This window comes from Macrotis lagotis, chromosome 7, assembly GCF_037893015.1.
Source record: "Macrotis lagotis isolate mMagLag1 chromosome 7, bilby.v1.9.chrom.fasta, whole genome shotgun sequence".
Lineage (NCBI taxonomy): Eukaryota > Metazoa > Chordata > Mammalia > Peramelemorphia > Peramelidae > Macrotis > Macrotis lagotis.
The window spans coordinates 97,578,662-97,603,648 of NC_133664.1; the positions used below are offsets into that span (position 1 = coordinate 97,578,662).

Genomic DNA, 24,987 nt, shown 5'->3' on the forward strand with positions numbered 1-24,987 from the left:
TAGAATATTTCCTTCCTTATAATCCTGAGAAATTTGGAGTATGAATGAATTTTGGGAAGTTCAAACTTTCCCAACTGTGTTACAGAGTTTTGCTTGGGATTATGAATCACACTCACATTTTCCTCTATGATCTTGACTTCTATCTCCCTTTACGGTTCTTTGAACCTTGTATAGTAAAGATTAGTATCCCAGGAACATAGAATTATGGCAGAAAGGAGCTTTAGTGAATATCTAGAAAAATATTTCATTTTATAGTTGAGAAAACTGAGACCCAGAGAAGTTAAGTGACTTTCCCAAGGTCACACAGCTATTAAGTGGCAGAATTGAAAAGTGAATCTAGGTCTTTTGATTTCAAATTCATCAGGTTTTCCCACTAAACCATGACTAATGGCAAATAAAACATAATGCACCTACTAATATGGAAGCTTAACCCCATGTTGAATGCAGGAAAAAAGGTGGATGTCCACCTGATAAATTTTCATTCTGGGCCTGAAGACATGTTACCCAGTAGGAATCAGTCTCAGATGATCCCTGAAAGCTTCAAAGAGCCCAAATGTCATTTTGCTCCTTGTTCTAGATCGGTGCAAGATAGGTAAGTGATATCTTTGCCATTATCATCTCCATTTGGATTCTAGTCAGGTATATTACATTAGCAAAGTGATTATCATCAAAAAGTATTATAGCTATTTGGGGTATTACATTTGCATTTCATCAAAGGATGAAGCTATAAACTCATTCTTTTTTCCACTTGAACTGAATAGTTCAAATGTCGTGCAACGCAGCAGGATAACTTATGTATTTACATGTGTAATTCAGAGCAGGTGATGTTGCCTACTGGGAAAGGATATTGGTAAAGCTATCCTAGGCTTAATGTTTGTGTGTGTGTGTGTGTGTGTGTGTGTGTGTGTGTGTGTGTGTGTGTGTGTGTGTGTGTTTCTGTCCCTTTTTCCCCTTAATTCCTTCCTTCCTCCCTCTTTCTTTCTTTCTTTCTTTCTTTCTTTCTTTCTTTCTTTCTTTCTTTCTTTCTTTCTTTCTTTCTTTCTTTCTTTCTTTCTTTCTTTCTTTCTTTTTTTCTTTCTTCCTCCCTTCCTTCCCTCCCTCCCTCCTTTCCTCCTTCTATCCCTTCCCTTTTCTTCCCTCCTTCCTTCCCTGCCCTTCTATGCCCTGCCTTTTTCCTTTCCTTTCCCTGAGAGCAAGGATACTAACTTCTTTGAGACAAGAGAAAGAGAAGTATTCATTATCAAATGAACTAAAGTAGTAAAACAGATGTTGATAGAGGAAATTTCCTTACTAAGAGTTCCTTACAATGAAGACATTACAGATCTAGACATCTCTGCCCCACAAATGTACTTCCAGGTAGTAAAATAGATAGGATGCCACAAAAAAAGAAATATTTTGAAAACAAGATGTGTTCACAGGTGTGAATATTTTAGGGAAGAAAAACAATGATGCAGATTAAAGAATAATAGATCTGGAGCTGGAAGGAATCTTTCAGCTCATTCCAGATCACTGGTAATACACAAATTGGTGAGGAAAGGGATCTAGGCCATCTAGTCCAACAATCTATTGTTCAAAAATGAGGAATTAAACCCAATAAGGTTAAGAGATTTGCTCTTCATTACACAAACTGTGTCAGAAATGGGTTATGAACCCAGGTTGTCTAATTCCAAAACAAATGCTATATCCAACATGTAAATATAGTGGAAAATAGGTAGGCACTATAAAGAAAACACAAATGAAAGTCAAATTTCAAAGCAATGGGCAAGCAGAACCCTTTAGACCTTTTGGCCTATGGTAGTGAACAAGCAGTCAGACTAGGAAGTTTGTGGCTACCATGTCTAACAGCTATTTTATCAGAAGGTGAAGGTCCTGCATGGGCCCTCATGGGACTCTTGGGTGCAAGACCAACACAGAAACCCTGAAGTAGCCCAAATTTAAGACATTGGCCTACAGAACTTTGTCTTAAAGCAAATGGGGACATAATTCCAATCTTCAAATTCTTAAAGTAGATTGGAATATATTTTATTCTGTACCCAGAGGGTATAACTAGCAACAAAAGTAGAAAACAAACAAATCTAGACTTAATATACAGAGAGCTTACATTCTAACAAAGTTATATAAAATGGTTGCTGTAGTAGGTGGTAGGTTCCCTTTCTGGAGTTCTTTTTTTTTTTTTTTTTTTTGGTGCTTATCCTTTATTTTTATTTTTTTTCCTGGAGTTCTTAATGTTGAGACTGGATGCCATTTGTTAAATATAATTAGGAGGGTTTCTTTTTTTTTAATCAAGTACTTTTTAGAATAGATGATCTCTGAGGTCTCTTTTAGTTCTAAAATGTTGTTTTTCTGTGATTCCTTGAGTGCTTCTTACCCAATCAGCTACTGACTTAACAAATTGCTAATCTCATCTTGTAGATTTGATAACTCAGTGCAACATGACTACTACTAAATGAGGTAAAGTTTGCCTGTAGAATAGATCTTCAGTTAGTCCAGAGACATGATATAACATATGACATATAACATATAACATGACATGATAACATATTATGATACATAAATAATTATAATATAAAATAACCCATAAGTGATTGAGAATGCAAATTGTTCTGTAAAATCTAAGATGTGGAAAGGTCTCTTGTCTCTTTCTTATGCTCCAGATTTGTCCTCTTTGTATTAGCCATAACATGGAACTGAAGGGTTCATTTAAATTTTTTTTGTACCCACTGAATAAACTTTCTCATCCTTAATGTTAAAAGCAGATTATTTGAATCTTTTAAAAAATTTCTTCTGTTTTCCCTAATACCCTCTGTGCCCCCCCTCCCCCATCCTAATTCTATAATAAGCCAATAAGAAGCACAATTAAATCAAATTTCATTTTATTTGCGTTTTACTATCAAATGACTTTTCCCTATGGACCAGTGACTCAATGGAAAAAACCCCCAACAACAAACCAATATCTTACCTCCCCTATCCATATAGCTGCTGACACAGTAAGAATCTCTAGGTCTATTAGAAATGTGTTTGAGGCTATTCACCCCATTTCATTAATGAACCAGATAATAACAGTCTTAGAAAATGTGGAAAGCTAATTCAAAAGCAAGATCGTCAATATTACTTACAATGATCCATGGTTGGGTTTATTCTTGTTGGGGGGTAGATTGGGTAATCCATTTTTTCACAAGTACATCTAACAACTAATTGTACCATAGATAATCATCTCTATATATTTGAATTCATTACTAGCTTAAATATTAAATGTCTTGGTATTTCAAGATATTGTGTAAAGAGATTATTTTTTCAGTAGTGCATGGAATGAGAAGAAATTTCTGTTCTATAGAATATAAATCAAAATTTACATTACAACCTTGCCTTAATTTACATGTTAGACATCAATTAGAGAGTTAATGCTTTCAATTCATATTGCTATGAACCAGAGAAAGAAAAGAACTCAAATCAAACAAATAGTGACAAGGTTATAGGTAAAAAGAATCTTAAAATGAAGTGCTGATGACAATCCTTTTAAGAAGTTGCCAGTTCTATCACTGGTACATTAGCAGCCCTTCCCTACTCTTTCTATTCAGTTGTCGAATACCAAGTGACAGGCATGAGTGCTGGGAGCAAAGAAAATGAAAAAAAAAAGGAATAAGCTTTTGAACAAGAAACACTAAAAAGATAAAGTCAGTTCCATTAATGACATAATTGTGCTAGAAGCCTCATGTAAATTTATGAGCATTTCTTCAGAGATCTTATAAACATTTAGAGAAGCTGACTACTCAAAATGAGGTGTTTTATCTTTGGGGCTATTTAAATATATCTGTATTTTCTTGCTTGATATCACAGGGGATACATTTGTCTAAGGCTTGCTGATCTGAGACTGCTGTACTCTGTCTCCCAACTCTAAGGTTTATTATCAAGATTTTTCTTGGAATAGAATTTCTGGGGTGGGACACAAATAGTGTCACATCTTGATTAATAGTCATGTTTATTTTATAAATGTTAGAGGGGGGGCATACATCAAAGGGACTGGAATTTTAAAGAGTTAGAAGTTATAGTAGAAGTTATCTAATTTATCCTGGAACATAGGGAAGTTCCTTCTGCAACATCCCCAACTGGGTGACCCCAAGTGGTTATCCTACATTTGAAAGAACATTTCTGTGGAGCCAGGAATTCTTTGACTAAACAAGTCCCCTGCTTTATTTTTAGATCATTTTATATGTTAGCAGGATCACTTCTATTGAGATAAAATATGCTTCTTTATAGCTTCCAATTCTGCTCAAGAAGGGACCTTTTTGGGGCGGCTAGGTGGCGTAGTGGATAAAGCACCGGCCTTGGAGTCAGGAGTACCTGGGTTCAAATCCAGTCTCAGACACTTAATAATTACCTGGCTGTGTGGCCTTGGGCAAGCCACTTAACCCCATTTGCCTTGCAAAATCCTAAAAAAAAAAAAAAAAAAAGAAAGGACCTTTTCCACAAGATGTCCCTTCAATTATGGGAAAACAGACTTTAGGTCTTCTCTTTTTACAGGCAAAATGTCCCTAGATTCTTGAGCTAACACAATATCTACCTACAAGGATCAGAGAATCATAGATTTAGAAATGGAACGGACCTTCAGAAACACTATTGTAGTGGGAAGTACAGTAAATAAAAATATTAGATTTGGAGTCAGAAAGATATTTTCCCAAATTCAAATCTAGCTTCAGACATGTCCTAGCTGTGGTACCCTGGACAAATCACTTAACCCTGCTTGCCTTAGTTTCATCATCTATAAAATGAGCTGGAGAAGGAAATGGCAAAGTATTCTAGTACTTTTGCTATAAAAACTCCAAATGGGATCATGGAGAATTGAATATGACTGAAAACAATGGAACAACCAATTCAGAATAATTTAGACCAGTCCTCTTAATTTATAAAAGAGGAAATTGTGACCCAGAGAGGCTCATTGACTTGACCCAGATCAGACAGTAAGTAAGTGGAGGGTGAGAAATGGAACCTAGCTTCTCAGACTTCAATGCCAGGTTTGGGCATTGAGTCACAACTCCTCCCAGGTCACATTTTCTTTACAGAAGCAACTCATAAACATAGGCATTGTACTAACTCTATGAAAGAATAGGCAAACAGTAGGAAGCTATAATTAAGGGTTAGATGGTAGGATTTTAGTATTAGATTGTAGGGTTAAGGGTCAGACACCACAAAGCTCATTCTAGGCTTGGGTTTGTTTGAAAGTCTTAAAGGTAGATTTTTATGAAGAGGTAGGATGCTTGATTGTAAAGAAGGGAGAGGCACAAAATAGCATATTAATATTTGGGTATATCTATAATATCTATTAGTTGTTAATCTATATTAGATGTTATCAGTAGAACATCTATTAACTCTAGTTGGAAACTTACCTTGAAAAATTCAATAATCTTACTGAATATGGCCATTTTAGAAGAAACTATTTACTTTTTATTTTGACATAATCATTTTCCAGGGCCCACTGTAATATTCTAGTACCCTTCCAAAGATCCCCCCAACTGCCCCACCCCTAAAATCATCTGCTAAATTCTGATCTTCCCCTCATTAGTGTAATCTAAGGATCCCTTTGTCTTACAATCAGCCTATCCCTGAAGCTTAAGAACCAACTGAACTTTTCTGTCCTCCCTTGGTACAGAACCCTTCCACAGATATGCATTTGTTCCCCAATTAAAATGGGAACTCCCTGAGATTGAGGGATATCTGGTTTTTTATTTATAGTTCTAGAACTTTGCCCAGTGGTTGGCATATACGTGCTAAATTCTTTATAATTACTTTTCCAGTTCATTCATTGTATTCCATAACTGCTTCAAGGTCTCCAGACATGAATCAGCTTTTAAAAATTATCTATCTTTCTATTCATTCATTCATTCATTCATTCATTCATTTATCTATCTATTTATTTGTTCATTTAATCAAATACAGGAATCAACATTAAAACAGATTGGAGCAACTGATTGGTTTAAATCTCCTGGCGATTCTTAGAAAAGTCATTCTGAAATCAAAAGGTACAGAGAAGTTACAGGATAACAGAAAATGAGAAGCACCCCTGAACAATCTGACCAGTTTGCTAGGATAATGCTCAGCAGAGTAGTGAGAAGAAAAGCTCTGGGTTTCACCTAAGGGAAGAGTTGGAAGCGACCTCAGAGGTTAGCTAATTCAGTCTGTACCACCTGAACTCTGAGGTCACTCTTCTATTCTTTTATTGCCTTGATCTCTTCATAGCATACACCCCCTCCCCACCAGACTTGATAGTCCTTGTGCTCCTGGAGAGACTGGCAGTGAGAATACAGTGTTTAGAATCTGAGGAGTTGGGTTTAAATCTTATTTCTGGTGCTTACTACAGAGTGACCTTGGGCAAGTCATTTAACTTACAGGGGTCAAAGTTTCCTCATCTATGAAACACATGACTAAACCTCTGAAGTCCCATCCAACCTTACATCTGGAATCTAATGTGACATCACTGATGTCAAAAGCTGAGGTCTAAAAACAGTGAACTACAATGTAAGATCCAATGACATAATAACAGAGGTAAATCACTTTGCAAACCTTAAAGTGCCATATCAATGCCATATCGGATAAAAAAAATAGACCAGGGATATCTTGGAAAACTTTCTTACTGATATATTTGGATCATCGGTGCAACGTTGTAAATATTTGATGCCAAAGTCACCTGAATAAAACACTTGAAACATTCAATTATCCATATGTCTATACATCTAAACATTTCTAAACATCTAAGTATCATATTGAAAATATCTCAAATTCTACTGTTTTTGTCCACAAAAGGAGGCCAGGTTGGAACCCAGAAACACTTTGCTTACCTTTTGGGGCAAGGGCTCTGCAAGATTCTTTAATCTCTTCTAGGGTTATGAATGAACAGGGTAATGATGGAACTAACAAAGCCCCTTGGAAAATTTACTGAGCCTGCCAGTCAAATAGCACGTGAATCACAAATTGCTGAGTTCTGGGTTTTTGTTTTCTCTTTAGAAAGGGAATTCCGGGCAGATCTTAGCAGTTTTTATGCTAAATGATTTCTTCTTTTTTATATTTCCAAGTGTAAGTGAATTTGGCTATTTATCTTAGCTGTTTGCTTTATGAAAATAGATGCATTCAATACAGAGGCTAGGAAGAAAACTGCTTTCTTTTCACTCACTGGATTTCACTCAGTTTTCTCTCATTGCATTTTAATTTGCTCACTGTGTAAATGGGATACAATGTACAAGAATTACCAAACGGTGGAGTGTTGTACATTAATTTCTTCTTTACACATTTCTGTAAAAACAGGTCATTTTTTAAAAAAAATTAGTTTTTGGAACAATGTAATAAACTGTCATCAAGACTATTAGAAATCTGTCAAGAAGTTCAATGTTTTTCTTAGATTCCTTTCTAATACAATGAGTTAGATTCCGGAAAAGGGTAGCAGAAAGTCTGGAGACTTCTCTCTAACAAAAGTTATAAAAGTGTGTGTGTGTGTGTGTGTGTGTGTGTGTGTGTGTGTGTGTGTGTGTGTGTGTCTGTGTGCTTCTCTATACAAATGTATACAGATGCATGCATCCCTAAAAAAAAGAATTTTCACATCACAAAATTCTTTCCCAATGTGGGTTGGTCCTCATCAATTTATAGACTTACAGTTGCCTAAATCAATGAGAGGTTCAGTGACTTGTTCACTGTCACATAGTTGCTTGTGTTGGAGGTAGGATCTCAGCTCAGCTCTTTTTCAGCTAGAAGACTTAAAGAACAGGATTCTGTCTAGTTGAGTTCTTGTCCTTAAGAAATAAGCCCCTGTGTCCTTGGAATCTGCCGTTAGAATTTAGGGTGACCCAGAGTATGAAGGCGAAAACCAGACAGGAGTAGTCTGGGTAGAGAAGGATTCCTTTAGCCAGATTTCTGGAGACTGCTTAGTCTCATGATAGGGTCACACTTTTAGCAGGAGAAGCTAAAGACCTTTTGCTCACCTTGTCATTATATGTTCACCCCTTCATTGATTGTTAACCAATCAGAATTGATTTCTATCCTACATGCCCCCCTCCTTCGCAAAGGCTTTTTAAACATTCTGTTCTCCAGGGGGGCATCTTTGACTTTGAAGAGGGCCATTGTCCTCATTTTATAGATTATTTGGTAGTCATAATCAATAGATATATTATTAATTACATAGAAACTAGATTTCTTAGATTTTTTCATTTGTCACATCAGCATGCCATTATACACATATATTTGTATATATAAGCAGTATGTATATAGAAATGCAAGTGAACATATATGTTCTTATATACAAACAACCTTGAATATGATAAAACATATGCATGAATGAGTACACATGTGATAATATAACACATATCTATATATTACATAATACATTATACATTTATATATCTTTTGATTTCTATCCTTATCTCTATATCTAAACATCTACACACATACATATATTTTTTGGGGGGAGGAAGGAATAGGGAAAATTCTGTTTGTGTGTTTATGGGGACTGGCATACTATAAAACATGAAAAGACTGCTTATCTCATTTATTTTATTACCACTGTGAAGGGAAAATGTGATCTGGAGACAAAGATGAGCTGGTAAACTTTATATATATATATTCATAAGATGGAATGAAATGATTCAGCAAAATAGGAAAATGGAAATGTAGTTTTTCCTCTTTGTTCCTACATCTCCAGAAATTCCTTACTTCAGAAAAGCTATTCTACCCAGGAAGAAATTTTTGAATTCTAAGACTATCCAAGAGCTTACACATTAAAGAAATAGGAAATAGAGGTTAGGGAAGGACCTGAGGGCAAGTTGATTTCCTTTAATGTGATTATGTATGACAACTAAATATATACAAGTTAAAAAATGGGGAGAGTTATTATTTAAAAAGTAAATTGCTAGGTTCCCTACATTTCTTTCCTTGCTCTTCAAAATTAACATGAGAAAGGACTCAAACCCCAGGACCCTGGCACCTGCAGTAATATTCAGAAGGCAATACATGAATAGAAACGGAATCTGAAGCTGAAATTGTCATTAAAATTTAAGCATTAGGATTTCAACCCCTCCTAGAATGGTTGGTTAATAAAGAAACCAACTGAATCTGGAGATTGGCAATTTACAAGTACATTTAGACACACACACACACACACACACACACACACACACACACACACACACACACACACACAAACAATTTCCCCCAGGCTATTTTCACTGATAGACATCTAAAATTCATTTTAACATTTGAAATTGGCAACATATCACCCACATTTGAGTTTCAATTATTTTCTTGTCTTTCTAGAGGTGATGTGAGAGGTGTTTGTGCTCCCTTCATGGTCCCATTGAAGGTTCTCTTAGGAAAGATTAAGTGAGTTGCCATTTCCTTCTCCAGCTCATTTTACAGATGGGGAAATTGAGATAAATAGGTTTAAATGACTTGTCCAGGGTCACACAATTGGCAAGTGTCTGAGATCAGAGTTGAATTCAGGAAGAGGAGTCTTCCTGACTCAAGCAAGATTTGGCACTCTATTCACTGGTCTTCTAGTTGCTCATTGTGTTCCTTATACAAACAGACTATGTTATTATATTAGCTGAACTAGTCCCTGCCTTGTTTTTGTGATTCAAAATCTTTCTAGGCCTTAGTTTCTTCATTTAATACAATGATGGGGTATGATTAAACAATCACTCAGATCCTTTCAGTTTTAGGAAAAAAAATATGTTATTTTAGGATTCTATACTCAGTATGTCACCTAGTTGTTATTAGTATCATGTTGCTGGTCAGATTTAATTTCCTTTTAATATAGCTACATTACACAATAATCAAGGGAGGATATTTTGCCATTAGACCCAACATGTTCACATTTACATAATACCAGGCTCTTTGACCACCACTGTGGGCATGTCTAAGGAAAGAAAATAGTCTCTGGAAAGTCAACAAAGAACCAAGATGTTATACCTGAAGAAGAAGGCATGGGTAGGTACCAAACTGCAGAGCCATTCTGTCTCCGTCATTGCAGAGAACAGTATTCTATTCCTTTCTATTCCTCCCCCAAGACTTTTTATTCCATATCAACAGAAGCATCAAGTTCACTAAAGAACAATTATTTTGCAATGTTTAAGAATTCAGATAAATTGAAGGCAGAGGTAGAGGAGAAGGATCAGTTTAACTAACACATTGATCACTCCTGCCTTCTCTGTCCTTGAAGTTCAATTACCCTCTGGTTATGATTTTTATAAAACATACCTTTAAAATATCAATATTTCAAAAATGAGTTGGCATTGTGAAATAGCCATTAATGTTTTAGTATGATTATTTGGCCCATTTGCAGATAGGACTGGTAACCTGATAGACATGTACACAATCTAGAAAAAAATGTTATTTTAATTTCTAAGCAGCTAGATTTATATTCCTTTTGGTTAAAATGAGACTCACAGTAAAGTGACTGTGAGGCATTCCATTTATGAGATCTTGGCACTTAAAGAAATGATCGTCAAGAGAATTGGTTTCTATCTGAAAAGAAATTTGATTATCGTGTTTATTTGGAATCAGAGTTAATAGTTTAATTAACTTTGGATGACCCAAAGAGCTTTGTCCAATAGGGTTTATCCACTATGTGGCATAAAATATATATATACAGTGTGACTTGAAAGTAATGACCCTTATTCTATAAGATACACAGGAAAAACAATCTCATTATTTAAAGGTGCAAATATACAATACATGTATGTACATTCATGCATATCTATATATCTCTATATATTGAGCATTATGCTGTTACAAAGTAATTTTCCAGTTACTCTTTTTTGGTCCATATTTATAGGGTCTTTGGGGGGGGAGTATTGCAAATCATTGGCAATGGAGTCAAATACTGAGGAAATATTAATGTGTGGAAATTAGTCAATTAACTAAGCTAATACTCATATTAACAAGAAATGAAAGTATAGGGGGTATAGCTATTTTAGTTCCCATCTCAATTTGTGCCCAGCCTATCTTACTTATCAGAACAGGAGGCATCTCTTAAAGGTGTAAAGCACTCATTAACACCCTGTCTGTTAGTGGGATTACTGAATGGAAACCACATATTCTAAATTGTTGTCCATTTCTGAAGATGAAATTGCTGATGGTGATCACTACCTATATATTTAATGGGATTGCAAAGATCTTTTCACAGTCTTTGATTCAGCCTTTAATGAGGATATTTAAGACATTCAGTTCTTTAGGAAAGATTTCACACAAAAGACAATGAGGACATTTTCTAAGCATTTTAAAAAAATGAAAAGAGAACTAGTGAAAGGAAATCAGCACTACATTTACAGGACATTTTAGAGGTTTTCTAAAAGATTTAAATCCTAGGAAAATGTAAAATATAAATGCATATATATATACATATAAAATTGTCTTTTTCATTCAAAGATAACTCTACTGGCAGTGATTATTATCTCTGATTCCTATTCAGAATCACCTTTTCACTGGTATTATCTTTATATCACCCATCAATATGATACTTCAAGAGACTACATTGCCTTAAAACTATACCCAATGCTATATAGTTAGATTGGTTTATAAAAGTCATGATAAGAATTATACTTCAGATGCGGCTATTCCTGGGGTTATGGATGATCCAAGACTTCATTCTATCACTTCTAATACCTTTGAGCATGCAATTATTGCACATGTTATGACATCTTTATGAATTTCAAATTTTAGTGTATATATATATATATATATATATAATATACACACATACACATACATAGATGTAGATTTGAAGTAAATCCAGATCAGTTTATTTTGATTAGCAACAATCCAAAAGATGCTAATGGGACTCATTATAATTGGATCAAAGTGTTAGGAATTCCTATCATTATTGGGAATTTGAATGTTCTAGTTTGGTAGACCTTACATATTAAAAGACAAGCAATAGGGGTAGCTAGGAGGCACAGTAAATAGAGCCCCTGCCCTGGAGTCCGGAGGACCTGAGTTCAAATCCAGCCTCAGACACTTAATAATGACCTAGCTATGTGACTTTGGGCAAGTCATTTAACCCCATTGTCTTGCAAAAATAAAAAATAATAATAAAAAGTCAAACAATTATATGACTAACTTGTAGCCAAATAACTACTCCATGGACAACATGCTTATTTTTATTTCAGTTTCATTCATGCTCCAGCTATACAGTTAGGTGGCACAAGGTGGCAGAATGTACAGAGCACTAAGCTCCAAGGCAGGAAAACCTGAGTTCAAATTTGACCCCAGACATTACACATTAGCTATGCAATTCCGAGTAAGTTATTTCATCTCTGTTTAACTCAGTTTCCTGATTTGTAAATGGATGTAATAACAGGATCTACTTTTTGAATAAAATAATATGACCTTTTTAAAAATGTTTTTTTAAGTGCCTGGGAAATGGTAGCTGCTTATTCCCTTCTTTTCTTCCATTTGTTTTCTACTATCTTTTGTGTTGTTGCTAAATTAATCTTGGGATAAAGGGCTCAAAAAAGCCCTTATTTTTGTTTCCCTCTTCCTCATAGGTTAAAATGCAATCTCTTTACAATGGCATTTAAGACACACCACAATCTGGCATCTCTCAGGGTTATTTTATATTATTGTCCGTTTTACACCCAATATTCTATTCAGCTCTAGATAGTTAGCCATTATCTCATCCTTTCCTGTATGTTTTTCCATTAATTTGTTCACAATGGTTATGTTTCCCATGACTGGAGTGCATCCTTCTCTGTCACCATTTTTTGAAAAATCCTTCTCATATCAAGACCCAACTCAGGTGCCATTTCTTTCATGTTCCTTCACCTGTGATTCCTTCTCTCATCAAATTTTCCCAATGCTGTCTTAAATTCTACTCTGCTCAATTACATCCTACCTTTTAATTCACTTATTTGTGTGATAGTGATAATGATGGTAATTTACATTTATATATGCTAGTTTATATATATATATATATATACATATATATATATATATATATATACAAAGTTTGCAAAGTACTTTACAAATATTCTCTTATTTGATCTATCCAATCACCCTAGGAGGTATTATCCCCATTTTATAGATGAGGAGACAGAGGTTACATGACTTGTTCAGGGTCACCTAACTAGTATCTATGGTCAGTTTGGATTAGTTCCATCATTCCCTCCACTGTTCCACCTAACTGCTATTACCTATATTACATGTTTCCCTATGAGACTGTCAGGCAGGGGTCTGTGTTATTCATCATTTAATCACTAGCACAGAACTGAATTCCTTACACACAATAAGTGTTTATTGAACTGATTTGGATTAAATTTAGGTCAAGGAAGAATAGGAACTCAGAGGGTAAGTATATGAAATGAAACTGCAAAGCCATAAGGCTCTTAAAACACCAAAGATTAATCTGATGTTTTTTAAACTGGATTTGAGGCAGGAAGAATTCCTTTCTATGGAAAAGAGCCATAAAATAAATAATGATGTATTATTATAACAAAATAAGAGCCATTATAACTTTTGCATGGATGTCATTGTCAAAAGACATTTCCAGAACTCAAAATGTTGATTTTATTCCTTTGACAGGTCTGGGATCACATTTGAGTATGTATTCTGTATCTCAGCACAGATGACAAACCTTCCAGGCCTTCTGCTTCTGTTGGGATTATTTTCCAAGGTTTGCCATAAATTCTCCAAAGAGCATCTACTTAGTGTACTGGAGCTCTTCTCCCTGGTGTTTTACTATTTCAGGGACATTTGCCTAACACCCAGTCTTTTCAGTTTCTTTTTTTTTTTTTTTGAGAGATAACCAGCTCACTCCTCTGCTCAATAATTTATGCATCAATAAAGGTTCTTACAACTCTTCTCACATTCAACTCATCTTGGCTCATATATTATAAACCTATTTATACTCACCTTGCTTCTTTTCATTGTCCTATGAATTATTTTTGAGACATCATGGAATTTTAGAATAGGATTACATGAAGAGGCATCACCTATCTGGTCCCAACCCCTCATTTTATAGATGAGCAAACTGAAGCTCAATGACTTTGACTCAGCTTTTACAGGTTGGTTGATGTTAGTCCTTCCTTCTTTTTTTTTTTTTTTTTTTTTTTAGGTTTTTGCAAGGCAAATGGGGTTAAGTGGCTTGCCCAAGGCCACACAGCTAGGTAATTATTAAGTGTCTGAGACTGGATTTGAATCCAGGTCCTCCTGACTCCAAGGCCGGTGCTTTATCCCCTACGCCACCTAGCCACCCCTAGTCCTTCATTCTTGAAGAGGACCATGACATCAGGGAGGTGATGTTATGACACACCCATTCTAGTGCTCTTTTCAATATGTCATCTTGTTCCCTAATGCCAGGGAATTTTTTGGTGATACATTTTCAAGAAAGTAAACATTCCAGGAAAGGAAAGACTTCTGAACTTTTGGTAAAACCCATGGAAATGAGCATAATGTTCCATAATGCAAATGAAAGGCAATGCGACCTAGGAAATGAAGAGCTGGCCTCAGGGACTAGTAGACATGGATTTAAGACTTATATTGATATGATGACTATGTGACTACTGGCAAGTCACTTATGCACTCAATCCCCAGACAATGCTCTAATAGTATAAGTAGCAGATGCTGAGCTATACTAATGGAAGGAATAAAATCACAGTTCTGGTCTCACAAAATATTGTGAATAGCAAAAGAGAAAATGGGGTGTAATGAATTTATATATTTTAATACAAAAGTTTAAAAGTAAGAAGACAATTTTAAGAAGAGAGATCAATTTTATATTTAGATCTAATATCAGAAACTTTTCAGAAATAGTACAGCTTTTCTCAGCATCTGGGGTTTTCTCTCCCTGGAACATCCCTCTACCTCTCTTTCTTCCTTTTTCAACTGATCACTTTCTCCTGGGACCTCCGTTTTGAGGATGGTCATTCTACAACTCTGTGTCTCATTTTCAGGACTTTGATGACTTTATTATTTTTCTCCCTTTCTCCTCATCCCTGTTCTTTTGTTTGGTCTTCCTCCATTAGAATGGAAGCTCTTTGAGGGCAGTGACTGTCTTTCGTTTTTGCTTGTATTTGTATCTCCACAATGTCTGGTATAAAGTCAAGACTTAATATGTGCTTAGTGACCTGCTTGTGGCTTAGTGTGTCACATCTGAATTTAGTTCCTCAAATTTATGATTTTATGTGCCAGTAATGCTGTCTCCTTACAGATGTGGACTCTCTGTTAGTCTGGGAATAGGACAAGTGAATTATGTTGCAAATAAGCTAATGTTGGTCCAGAACAGATAATGAAACTTAACTATTGGAGACCTGATAAGTTGATAATACTGAGGTGAGAATGCTTGGTACTTTTAGAGAAGTTGAAATAGCTTAGAGAATCCAGAAGTGGAAGAAGATACAGAGAAACATGGAAAAGCACTTTAGGGTAGAATCAGGGACAGAGGTCCAGGAAAGAGGAAAGAAATACTTTGTCTTCCCTCTGTTCCTTCCTTTTGCATGGCCCCAAGGTTTCTTTTCTGAGTTCTAGTGACAGCTCATTTAGAAGATGTGACTGTAGCATTCTAGGAGATCCAGGTATATAGCTCTCTAGGGTAGACCAGGTTTATAATTCAACACTATTTTCTGCTCTAAATTAAAGATATGCATAATCATTAAAGTTCCTCTCACATGCTACCAGAGGCATGCCAATGCTAGACCTTGAACTCATTCTGTGTCCCCAAATGACTGATATGATAAATAGGGTAAATAATAATAACAACAATAATATTAACATTAGGTAAAATAAGTCAGGGTTATTTTAGTCACTGAAAGTAGTCACAAAATTATATGCCAGAAGAGAAAGGAATATGTTCAGAGAATTGTAGATTTACAAATGGAATGGAATATAAAGATCATTGTGTATGAGCTCCTTATTTCATAGAGGAGGAAACTGAGGTTTGTAGAGGTTCAGTGACCTGTCAAATATGACAAAGCTAATTAGAGTCTGAGTCAGGATTCAAAACCTGGTCTTTTCAGCTCCAATTCTAGGACTCTATTCCAGAGGTGTCAAACTTGACCTCAAGCTAAAACTCTGGCATCAAAATGTGTTTGGGAAATATTTAATAAAATACAAGTATAATGTCATATTGATAATATTAATTTGTGGTTTTTTGTGTTGATATGTTTCCTATTTGAGTTTGACATCACTGATTACTATGCTGTCTCCACAGATCTTAGATTTAGAGCTAGAATGGACCTTAGAGGCCATTAGGTTCATCTTCCTTATTTTACAGATGAAGAAACTGTTCCATTGAGATTAAGAGGCTTGCAGAGGGACACAAAGCTAGTAAGTGTGAATGTATGTATGTGTATATATGATGTGTATGAATATGTGAACATCCACATTCATGGTGGGGGAGGGAGGTATATGCTACCTTTTATGGTAGCAACATTTGTAGGCAAGGAGCCAAAGCATATTTCATTTTGCTTCAGTATATTAAAAAATGATAATAGATATGAGATTGGTCCTTCAATTTATCACCTCTCAAGGATTTTCACTGAAAGATTTGATTTATTTGGTTTATCTGGGTCATTTTAAATTGCACATGTCTGCTACCAGTCCTACCATCTTGTTATTCTGAGACACACATTGCTTTATTTTAAAGTAGGATGAATTAAGGACTAGAATGTATTTACTTACTTCACAAAGTAAGTTCCTGGTTGTAATTCTCTTTGTTCTAATCATTAAAGTTAATATAATAGCTATTAAAAAACAACACTCCCACCCCCCCAACCCCAACCCATTTCCCAGTCTAGACAAATGGAAATATACAAACAGAAGACCAAATCAAAACACCAAGAATAAAAAACTAAATGGAATTGGAAAGTAGGAAACTATTTTTTCAATTTTCAATCTGTTTCATGAATATCCAGGATAATGAAAGTACATCAAAAAGTTTTTTCCCTAGAGTGAATTTGTCTTCAAATTATTTACATTTGACTTCTAAATAGCACCATAATTATATAAGAAAAAGCAATAAAACAGGGCAAAATATCTTATTTGAAACTCACAGAAATCCAAATACATTTTCTTGCTTTGTTCAAGAATTTTGGGGATGTGTAAATATGATTTATAATATAATATCAAAACATTCTTTTATGGTCCATTTTGAGAGGGAGGACTTTTAATACAATGTAACCAAGTTTAATTCTTAAAAGCCAGGTTTAGAATGAAATGAATTTTTCCTTTATTTGTAATTTAGTATAATTAAATACTAAAAGTTATTTAATGGAAACATATTTATGATCTTATTTAATGTGCCCATTTCCCCTCTAACTTCTTTTTTCTCTTCCATTCTATCTTTCTGAAACTTTAGTTTAAATTGCGATCACTACAGGTTCAATCTTAGAAAATAATTCCTTTTTAAGTATAGTCCATTAACACTTTTTGTTCAGAAAACAATCACCTACCACCTCTTTTCTGATCACCGTAGCTGACCTCCCAGTGGGGGCTACCACACCGTTGAATGTGACTGACACATCCCAAGCAGCTTCCTGTAGTCCTGAAGCTTACTTTATCAGCCTTTCATATTACCACTCAGATGGATTCATCGACACCTCATAATTATTGTTACTATTGCTTGTCACTCTCTAGACTATCTTCTTTTAGCTTCCAAACATTTTAGAGAACCGTAAATTATATGCCTTCAGAGAAAATGACACATCATCTACCTCTGGATTTTAGCCAGTTCTATTTGAGACTCAGAGCAGTATCACAACAGGTCTGGAAATGCTGTAGAGTGATTTCAGAGAAAGAATTTTTTTGGGGGGGGGACAGTGGAGGAGAGGAAAGAAGAGATATCCAAGACAAGACAAGTGAAATGGCAGCAAAATTTTAAGGAGGCAAAATCTTTAGCAGAGTAGGCTTATAATAGTGCAATGTGGTTAAAAAGAGCTCCTAACTGTGCATCAGAAGATATGGGCTTTGCTTCTAAGGTGCTTAGATCTTGGGCAAATGACTTCATTTCTCGAAGCTTCAATTATCTCCTTTGTAAGATGAGTGGGTTAAATGAGATAATCTCTAAAATATCTTCCACTTCTCACATTCTGTGGTTACTTCAAGAAAATTTTACTAAGTGACTAATGTGCAAAAATACAGTAGAATCTATTTTCCTCAAAGTACTTCAAAACATTATTTATATCAGATGAACTTTACATGGTCCAAAAAATAGGATAGCAATTTCTTAATCTAGCAACAATTTCATGACCTGAAGATGGCAAAAGAGATTTTGGAGACTTAGTGAACTTTGAATAGTTTGGATCCTTTGAAGTAAATCATCTAAAATATACTTATTAAGGGAATTAGACAGATATTAATAGTTTTCAATGAGTTACTTCAAAGAAACATTGAGTTGCCATTAGCTCTTTTCTTAAAACATTTGAGAAAAAACCCCAAGGTTATAAATAGAAATTGAAATTCAATTCAGCAAAATCTTATATGTCTCTACTAGGTTATAGTCTGCTGTGTGCTGGAGAACATAAAGGTAGAAAATAACACAGATTTGCTTTCAAAGAGTTTATATTCTATTCAAAGGTAAACACAAGGGGGAGGAAGAACAAAAATAAGGACAAAGAAGAAATGCAAGTAAAGCACTATGAGAAATGGTGGAAAGTAAAATCACTTTCAGTTAGGTTAGGGTTGGGTATCAGTGAAGGACCAGACAGAGGATGTGATCCCACCATAGCTGGATCTAGAAGAAAAAAGGAGGCTTTTCAGCAAATGGAGATGGAGTGCTGATAGGATTGAGGAAAAATATATTTTGGGCATGAGGGACAGCATGAGTCAAGTCATGGAAATGGGAAAGAGCCAGATGAGAAGAGGGGACAAAGTTTGGTTGCAGTACATAATGCATCATATGAAAGATAAGGCTGGAGTAGGAGGTTGGAATCAGATTGAGAAAGGTCTTGGAAGTTTCATAAATTCATACAGCCAGATCCTGATTAGTGAAGAATAAGAAATCTCCCAAAGAGCTTATATGTATTTGAATTTGCACTATTTTGTTATAATTATGTCAAATATGGTCATTGGTTCTTGCCCATTGGAAATAGACATTGTGAATTTGAATAATGGGAAGACTTCAAAGATTCCTTATTTTCACTAATTGGGACCTAGTTCTACTTTACAGTGAGTCAATAAAGTCTTTTTGAATAAATGAGTGACACGATCAGTGAGCCCACTTTGTCCACTAAAACTATGCTTCTTAAAATGTCCCCTGAAGCAGACAGAGCTTCTCCTGCTTTTTTGAGTGATGCAGAACTAGTAAATCTCTAACCCGATGGACCTATTAGTCACATTTATGCTCTGAAGCATATAAATGAGGAAGCTTTTCCTGAGGCACTTGGCAAATACTGCCAAGAATAAGGACTTATAATTAAACATTGCCTAGCATGTGGGATAAGAGTAATTATATATATATATGGAGGGAGAGAGAGAGAGAGACCCTTAAAGGCATCCTGACCACACTATTGTAAACAAATCTGTGAGAGATTTAAGCTCTGTTAGTGCAAAGAGAGCCCTGACATGAGATAGACTGTATATCTGTTAGGATTCTATAATTCATTTATGGCTTTCCTATTTTCAGTTCTGAAATAAGATCTTAGCCTCTGTAAGAAATTTAGCTAAAGTATATTTTGAGTCTACATTTGCCTAATATTGGGACAATTGGATTGATCTTTGAACCTAAAATGACTTGAAGATCTGAATGACTACTTGGTGTAAATCTTTCTGTTTGTGGACTTGGTGCTTAAATTGGTTTGGTGTAGATACACAACTGGAGTGGGGCATTGAATCAATGATCCCATGTGTAGATCACTCAGTTTTATACACACGTGTGTATATATGGACAATTATCTATACACATACATGACTTCTCAACTGATTAAATGATACATATAAAAGTGCTGTGGAATGTTATATAGCAGAAGTAACTACTTGATTTTGGCAGGCCTTGAATGTTAGCTCAGGGAATTTCCATTTTATAATATAGACATTAGGGATCCCTTGTAGATTTAGGGTCAGGAGACCAAACATTCAATAAATATTGCTTAAGTGTCTATTGCAAAATATTACATAAAGTGTCTATTGCAAAATATTACATAAAGAAGGTTAGTATGGTAGAAGTATAAAAATGGGTTGGAAGGGGCAGAGAGTAGAAAATGGAAGTCAATGCTAAAATCTATGAGGGCAATGAAAAGTGTTTGTGGTGGCAGCAGAGCAAACCTGAAAGATAATGAGGAGATATTTATGGGACTCTTAGAAACAGTAAGGTTAATCCTAGTAAATATGCCAGAGGAGAGAGAGACACAAGAATGGAAGATAACAAGGAAGGTTTTGAACAGGAGATATTGGGTAAAGTGTGGTACCACTAACAAAGAGAGGTCACAAGAATGGCAGGTTGATTCAATTGGAAGGGCAAGTCAGGCAAGTCAGTGAAGCTATCCTGCCAATGTCTGCAAATGCCAGTCTCATTTATAAATTACTTTTCCCAATGCCCAGGCATTGTACTTGATCCAGAAAAGATGTGTAATGATCTTTGTTTACTGATATTACTGAGAAGCAGTATTTAGTTGAAAAGCAGTATAATTGTTAATGCTGGTGAAGTCAGAAAAGCTAGGTTTGAGTCCTATCTCTGCTTATTACTAGGTGTGGGACAATTAGATTATGGTTCACTGAACTTCATTTTCCTCAGGTGAAAAAGAGGAATGGCAATCTCCCAAATAGGAATAGCCTCCTTTTAATGATGAAGTTGACATATTTTTCATATAGGGCAAGAAATATATGTGCATTCATGAGTGTGTGTGTGTGTGTGTGTGTGTGTGTGTGTGTGTGTGTGTGTGTGTGCCCACACATTTGTGTAGTAGGGGTGGGTAAATAGATGGGATGAATGGAGCAGCAGTGGTGTGGGGGATCCTCTGATCTCATGGACAGTTGTGGCTGGAAAGAGGGGCAATGTCACATAGGATTTAAGGGGTAAAAGTCTTCTGGGAGAAGGGTGTTTCATCTCAGGCATCCTGGAGGTTGCCACTGTTAGTGGAGATTCATGAGGAAAAGTTTGGGGGACAGTGGTCTAAATGGGGTGGAAACTGCCCAGCCCTACCACTGATGAGACATCAGTGTGTAGAGGCAAGTCCATTTTACCCTATAATCATTATTCCTCTACTTACTTCACAGGAAAATTATGAGTAAGCTCTTTTTTAAATTGTATCTAATAGAAGGTATGAGCTGAGAAATGAACTAGTCACATTTTTCTGCTTGGTTCACCTTGTGACTAATTACATACATTTGCAAGATGGATACCTAGGGAACCATTTTTTCCTCTATATGAATCATTTTGTCAGAGTGTATATAGAGTTGAAGACATCTAAATATGTGAAAATAAATTAATTATTGAACTGAAAAAAAATACTTTCATAGATCAAGCCAGATCGTGTTATGAACTGGCAACAACAGAAGATTTAAGTTTATTCAGCAATAGATGCAAGGAGGAATGTAGAAGAAAAACTATGGGAATGAAACTTAGATGAATGGAAACCTCCAAAATGGTGTGTTTGCAATAACTAGAAAAAATAATACTTTCCAAAGATGACTAATTTGCTAATGGGAAGTTTTTGACCAGGAAAGTATCTGAACTCATTATTTACCATTCCAGGATGGCCAACAGTCCAGGTCAAATGCCCTTCTTCCCCTTTACATGTCCCCTTCCAGAAATTAGACTATTCTCTCTCTCTATGTGTCTCTCTGTCTCTGTCTCTGTCTCTCTTTCTCTCTCTCTGTCTCTCTGTCTCTGTCTCTGTCTGTCTGTCTCTCTCTCTCTCTTTAAAGTGATTATAGATCTTTAGTTTTGAGGAAACACAACTCTGTAATATGACTTTTCAATTAGTTTTACTTTCATGCAGCTCCAAAAAAAGTGGCTTCTTAGATATTAATTCTACAGAGTATGCCAAGTATGAATTTTTCACGTTTTAATCATTTCTGCTGCTCCATTTTGAGCTCTTCTCTGTTTTATATTATCTGTCCCTGAAAGTCTTAATGAGGCATTCTTGGTTGTCTTCAGGAATTGATGTTCTCTCTTCCAGGGTCTCTTACCCTCTTCCTCTCCCTCTTCCCAGTCCTTTCTTCCCTCCCCTTTCTCCCCCCCCTTTCTTTCACTTTCCTCCTTTTTTCCTCCCTCCTCCTTCCCTCTTTTTTCCCCCTCTCAGCACAAGAGTGAATATGTGGCATAACATCTCTTTCTACACTCTTAAGTCTTTAAATGATCATATCATTTGAAAAATGATTCAGAAATAATAGTTTTTCATTTTCAAATCATGTCTAATCAGAATCATTGCAGCATATCTTCATTGAAAAGATTAAAGATATGATATATATTAGGTAAATTTCTGATCTTCACAAGAAAATAAAAACAGAATAGAAGTATATTTGCACTGGAAATGTCAAAATCTCAACCTTTTTACACACACGCACAGACACAGACACAGACAGAGACACAGATACAGACACACACACACACAACACACACACACACACACACAGACACACAGACACACAGACACACACACACACAACACACACACACACACACACACACACACACACACACACACACACACACACAAACACTCACTCAGACACATATACCAAATATAGAAGGGGACCTGAAAATTCCTTAGCTAAAATATATGGGTAGTAGGTTTTCAGAAATTCTTAGTTTTTCTTAATCCTTCTCCAGGGAAGTGTGAGAGAATATAGTATTCACTGTAGAATCTACAATATATAGAGCCAGATAGAATCATTTTGGTGTCTAGGAAGCAGCATATCTAGGGTAAGTAGCATGCAAATGCTTCCAAATTAACAGTAATTTGTGATATGAAAATAATGTAAGTAATTAAGACAAATTGAGTTCAGCAAGTATAGGGGACTTAACTAATAGTTACTAGGTTAATTATTCTTTGAATTCTCTAAATTTCAGCACCTTAGGGAAAAATCCCACTCACCCCACTCTGATTATGCTTTTGCTATGCTTTCTGAGTGACCACAATGAAAAGGGGAAAAAAACAGGTTCCTTCATCCATTCACAATACAGATCACAGTATGTAACATTGATGTTTGAGCCATTGAAGCTAAAGAATAGATGAAGAAATAACTAGTGTGTGGAAGAATAATAGAATAATGAGAACGAAATATTGGATAAAGACATTAAATGGAAATAATAAAGGCTGAAACACTGTTCTTTCAAAGACTCGGCATCCTATTTTGAAATCATTTTACATTTGAAAACAATATGTTACCCATTCATCACTATGCTATACCTCTATGTACATCACTGACATCATATTGATACATCACTATGTTTCTACCTCTCAGGCAGTGTGGTGTGATAGAAAGGGCCTAGGGTTCAGGGTTGGAGGACCTCAGTTTGATTCCTTACTCTGCCACTTACTGTGTGATTTGGAGTAAGTTATTTAACCTCTCTGGGCCTCAGTTTCCTCATTTGTATAATGAGGGAGATGGGATTAATGATCTCTGATGTTCATTTGAGGTCTAAACCTATGCATCTCTGAGCTTATGAGATGCAAAATAGCCTTTCAATCTGTCTCATAGTTATGTTAAAATAATATGGGAAGGGGGGGCTAGGTGGTGCAGTGGATAGAGCACAGGTCCTGGAGTCAGGAGTATCTGAGTTCAAATCTGGCCTCATATACTTAATAGTTACCTAGCTGTGTGTCCTTAGGCAAGCCACTTAACCCCCTTGCCTTGAAAAAAATCTAAAAAAAAATAATAATTGGAAAATAATTCGTAAGGACATTGTATGGGTGTGCATTTTATCCATGGGCTAGATGGTTGAGTGGTTTTTTTCTTACTTGGTAGTTAGGTGGCATGGAAGATAAAGTATTGAATTTGGAATCAGGAAGACATGAGTTTGAATCTTGCTTCAGAAGCTTATTAGCTGTGTGACTCTAGACAAACCAATTAGCTGTATTTAGCCTGTTAGGTTGTCTATAGGACCAAATGAATGAATAGCCTGGGTGTTCCCAAAGTCTTAGAGTGGTTTTAAGGTTAAAATGAGTTTTGAAGTTTTAGGGACAATTTTGGATGATGTTCACTCATTTGATCCTTAAAACAGGTTATTAAAGTCTAAAACTGCACAAAGACCAAAGTCAAGAAAATATATATTGTCTTTGTAAAACTTAAAGGTTAAGCTAAAAGATATACCACTACTACTATTGCTACTGTTTCTACTACTACCACTACTACACTTCTATCACTACCACCATCAGCAGCAGCACCACCACCACCACCACCATCATCACTACCACAACCACCACTACAACCACCATCATCACCACTACCACTATGACATTTGCCTTTACATTTAAACAAATCATTCTGCATGAGGTTTCTTTTGTACTCATTTTTTTTTCTGGATTAGCTCATTGATTAGTTTCACATTTGAACATACAGCATGATGCTATGCTGCCCTTAGTGGACCTCATTTCATAGGTGATATGCCTTTATATCTAAAACTTCACTGATCTTGGGAGAATAAGTGGGGTAAAAAAACCTGAATCATACCTCTACCTTAAGATCTAGCTACTTTGAAACTCCAAATCCATTTTTATTCTTTTCTCCCAATTATTTTGGGCTTAACAATGTGTTCCTCGTGAAGAACAGAGGAGATAAAACTGCTTGCACAGCTTCTGTGAAGAGTGACTTTGGAGATATATAGGTTGTGCTTTACTATGTAGAAGGTTCATGGAAGTCCACCTTTTAATCCATAAATAGGAAAGGTGACTGAGAGTGAAGTCAAATGTTTGGTGCCTCGCTGGCTGGCAGTAACTTGGTGTTTTGGATAACTCTCACACCCCTTTTCCAAACTCCACAGATCATCTCTTGTTTAAGATGAGTTCGATCAATTCATGATCTCTTACTAAGGAAGTCTGGAAATGGTGATAGTTTTACACAATAGCTTCAAAT

General features: G+C 35.7%; 1 protein-coding gene and 1 long non-coding RNA gene across 2 annotated transcripts in view; one reads left to right on the forward strand and one right to left on the reverse strand.

Annotated features, from left to right (window-relative positions):
* CNTNAP2 (contactin associated protein 2) overlaps positions 1-24,987 on the reverse strand; it is a 2,968,630-nt gene that overhangs the window by 35,013 nt on the left and 2,908,630 nt on the right. The gene's annotated exons all lie outside the window — the stretch shown is intronic.
* Positions 1-24,987, forward strand: part of LOC141492801 (uncharacterized) — a 153,270-nt gene that overhangs the window by 30,141 nt on the left and 98,142 nt on the right. The gene's annotated exons all lie outside the window — the stretch shown is intronic.